Source organism: Wyeomyia smithii, chromosome 3 (genome assembly GCF_029784165.1).
Source record: "Wyeomyia smithii strain HCP4-BCI-WySm-NY-G18 chromosome 3, ASM2978416v1, whole genome shotgun sequence".
Classification (NCBI taxonomy): Eukaryota; Metazoa; Arthropoda; class Insecta; order Diptera; family Culicidae; genus Wyeomyia; species Wyeomyia smithii.
In genome coordinates, this window is record NC_073696.1 from 207,564,931 (window position 1) to 207,569,513 (window position 4,583).

Below are 4,583 nucleotides of genomic sequence, written 5' to 3' on the forward strand. Positions count from 1 at the left end.
GAAAATACGTCTCCGGATCTCTCGGCTGGTATCATTGTCCTCCGTTACCAGTGATCCAAGATAGACAAACTCGTCGACTACCTTGAACTCATCGCCGTCGATCGTAATGCTACTGCCTAAACGATGTCGGTTGGCTTCGGTTACGCTGGCTAGCATATACTTCGTTTTAGACGTATTTATTTGCAACCCATTCCTCGCTGCTTCACGTTTTAGTCTGGTGTACTGTTCTGCCACTGCCGCAGTTTTTCTACCGACAATGTCCATGTCATCAGCAAAGCAAACTGACTGGATTTGTTGAAAATCGTACCCTGTGTGTTGATGTCCGTTCGATTCATTACACTCTGTAGCGCAATGTTGAATAGCAGGCACTCAGGCAGGAGAGACCATTACCCTGTCGAAGCCCCCTGCGGGATTTAAATGGAACCGACAATCCCCCTGAAATCCGCACACAGTACTGCGTCCCATCCACCGTAGCCTTTATCAGTCTAATCGGCTTCTCTGGAAAGCCGGTTTCGTCCATGACCTAGCTCTTTTCAGTCGATAGTGTCACAAGCGGCTTCGAAGTCGATGAATAGGTGGTGCGGGGGGGTTCTGTATTCACGGTATTTCTTGAGGATTTGCCGTCGGGTGAAGATTTGGTCCGTCATAGACCGTCCTTCCACGAAGCCTGATAACTTCCCACAAGTCTGTTGGCTAGGGGTGAGAGGCGGCGGAAAATGATTCGGGAAAGCACTTTGTAGGTGGCATTCAGGACGGTGATCGCACGATAGTTTCCACAATTTGTCGGCTTTCTTATAGATGGGACAGATAACCCCATCCTTCCACTCCTCCGGTAGCTGTTCTGTATTCCAAATACTTTCAATCAGCCGCAGCCGGAGCTTTTCCGGGCCCACTTATACTTATATATTACCTACTCGTTCCGCACAGCATTCAGTTTACTGCAGTGACAGTGACACATCGATTACCGAATCCACCGCTCCAATCGATTCGCCAGCTTATATCGACGACCAGTTTACCTTTCTCGGATCCACCCCGGGACGTACTAAATCACGCAACATGGAAGCCCCCAATCCGCTCATCACAGTCACGCCACTGCAGCCAGCGCTCATCAGTCGCCCCGGTCCTGTGTTTGAGTATGGAGAAGGGGTCTTCCAGCTTGCTACTACTGGCAAGTATACCTCTGTTTGCAAAAATGCACCACCTGATATTCCCGCAACCCCGTAGTCATTCATCAAAAAATCAACCCGTCATCGAGGTTAACTCTGGACTGCGGATAATCTACCAGAATGTTCGTGGTCTACGGACTAAAATAGAGGATTTTTTCTTGACCGCTACAGAATGTGAGTACGACGTCATTGTCCTAACTGAAACGTGGCTGGATGCGCAGATTCATTCAGTGCAGCTGTTCGGTTGCGCTTTCACCGTTTACCGATGTGATCGCAATCAGAATAATAGTTCCAAAACGCTGGTGGTGGAGCCCTAATTGCTGTTTCGAACCGCTTCAGTAGCTACATTGATCCTACTCCAGTTTGCGATACACTAGAACAGCTTTGGGTAATTGTTACTACGCCGCTGCGCGAATCAGTGTCGGTGTTATTTATTTGCCCCCAGATCGTAGGGCTGATATTAATGCCATCGATAATCACATCCAGTCTATGGGATCTGTTGTGTCTAACTTGAACCAACAGGATCTTTCGTTGTCATTCGGTGACTATAACCAATCGGGATTGATTTGGAGCCGCTCAAATAGTAGTTTGCTAGCTATTGACTATCTTCAATCGCAAATCTCAGCTGTTTGTTCTGCCCTGCTGGATGGATTCACCATTTCACCATTTGCCTCAACTTAACTACGTCACGAACAGCTACGAGCGTCTCCTTGATTTGGTTCTACCTAACTTCGAAACCCGGTGTGAACTCTCTGAGGCAGATGAGTCGTTGGTACCTTTCGACTCAAATCATCCAGCATTGGACTTAACGATCCATCAAACAGTACCAGTTCAATTCGAGGAATACCCAACTGAACTAAGTTTAGATTTCCGCAGAGCCGACTTCGAGACTTAGAGCACGGTTATTTCGCAAATCGATTGGCAGTTTTTAGAAAATGACCCTCCTCTTGACGATGCAAACGGCTTTTTCAACCATGCCATTACAAACGCACTTGCTCACTGTGTTCCCCCTCGCCGACCGGCATCAAAACCCCTGTGGTCAAACTCTCGTTTACGGCAGCTTAAGCGGCAACGATCCTTGGCTCTGCGCAGATATTGCTAACCCTTTAACGAAACAAGCGTTTAATCACGCTAGCAACTCCTACCAAATTTTTTATCGCTACCTGTACAAACGACATACTTTTCGGATGCACAGCTTTCTAAGACGGAATCCTAAACTTTTTGGACATTTGTCAACAGCAAAGGGATAGGAAGTGGGCCTGCCAACAAATATGTTTTTGGGTTATAGACATGGCAACACGGCTCTAGAGAAGTGCGCACTATTTGCCCAACACTTCCAGCAGATTTTTCGTAGCTCTACTGCTACAACCGCTTAGATAAGCTCAGCTCTAGATTGTATTCCCAGAGACGTTATTGACTTTAGCCCATTCCTGATAACCAACCGTGAAGTAAAAGCTGCAATAGAAAAAATGAAGTCCTCTTTCGCTCCTGGCCCTGATGGCATACCTTCCTGCGTTTTGAAAAAATGTACAGCTGTTTTCTTCGCCCGCTTAATCTACTACTTAACTTGTCGCTTCGGCGATATGCTCTTCCTACCAGTTGGAAATTGTCAGTCATGTTCCCGATTCACAGAAAGGTGACAAACGTGATATACAGAATTACAGAGGCATTACTGCTCTTTGCGCTTGTTCAAAAGTATTCGAAATTATAATTCACAACGCACTCTTTGCTAGTTGCAAGAATTACATCTCGATGGACCAACACGGCTTCTATCCAAATCGTTCTACAACTACCAATACCAATTTACTACTACATGCATACAGAACATGACTGAGGGTGCCCAAATCGACGTAGTTTATACAGATTTAAAAACTGCGTTCGATCGCGTTGACCATGGTATCCTGCTCGCCAAGTTGGAGAAATTAGGAGTTGCTTCTGCTCTCGTACAATGGCTAAGGTAAATCGAGTGCTGTACGTTAAAATCGGATCACAATATTCTACATACTTTACGAATCTATCGAGCGTTCCGCAGGGCAGTAATTAAGGACCACTGCTCTTTGCACTGTTCATAAATGACGCATCCTTATTACTGCCAGATCCAAGCCGAATGTTTTTTGCGGACGATGTCAAATTAATGCGGATTATACGAAGTATCGCAAACTGTCACGAACTCCAGCGGCTTATCAACATTTTTTATAAGTGGTGTACCAACGACCTGCCAACAAATAGTATCCAGGAATATTGTGTAATCTCTTTTCATAGAGAAAATGATCCTACAGCGTTTATCTACACCATGATTAACCAAACATTAACGAAAGTTAACCAGGTTCGAGACTTTGGTGTTACTTTAGACGAAAAACTCCGTTAATTCCATTTTGGACCGGCCAAAAAAACGGTTTTGGATCTTCTGGAGGGCGGATGTCTTTTACTCAATAAACATGTTAATGTTTTTAGTTCCCAACCCGCGTCAATTCGAAAATCTACGTAAAAAACCGCGGTAATATAAAAATCTATAATTCAAAAATTCGCGTAAAAATATTTCATCAAACTTCAAACGTTTTCTTCCCTTATCAAACGTATCCGGAAATGTCACGTCCATACACATTAGAAAAAAACACAATAAATTAGCAAAATTAATCTGAAACAGTTTTCAAAGAACCGTCAGCTCATTAGAGCAATTTAAAATGCATAACGTACTGAACCATACCGTGTCCAAACAATAGTGCGAATTGAGATTCGCTTCGACATTAAATTAATCACCAAATGAGCAACGAGTGGTAAAAAGGGATACGTTCTATGTTTGTTGTATTTTGTCGGTCATTACGTTTTACCATTCGTTCGGAGGAAAGTCTATTATCTCACTCCTAGAAGATCCTCCTAGATAAGTCCCACACATTTTTATTCTTTTACCGTGTTTTATTTAAAAACTAGTAACCGGACATAGTGTCCCTAAATAAAGACATAACCAATCAAACCTACGATATGCTGTATCAATAAATTTTCGACAAAATGAGAAGACCAACTTTTTCAGGTCCAACATATACTTTGCATTTTCCTAAAACATGTGTTCACACGAAAAATCCTATCAAACATAAGCCATTTAACCGTCGGATCATTGGAATGCCAGCGAAAATGAAGATAAGAACGCAATTTTATGGTTTTTGCCTGTTGTGCACCGGGCCGAGTCTCCGTTTCGGAAGTTTGCAGCCGAGCCGTTTGATCATCGGAGCGTTCGGCGGGCGATTTGAAATATGGTGCATGATAAAATCGAACACGTTCCGATAAGGACACTATCGTTCATCATCGTTAGGTTCGCTGTCATTTCCAGCGCAATCCACAAACGGTGTGTGAATTAAGCCGAATGGTTTGGGGCGGTTTTTTTTTTATCAATTGTTACGTGTTTATTGGGATATTTGG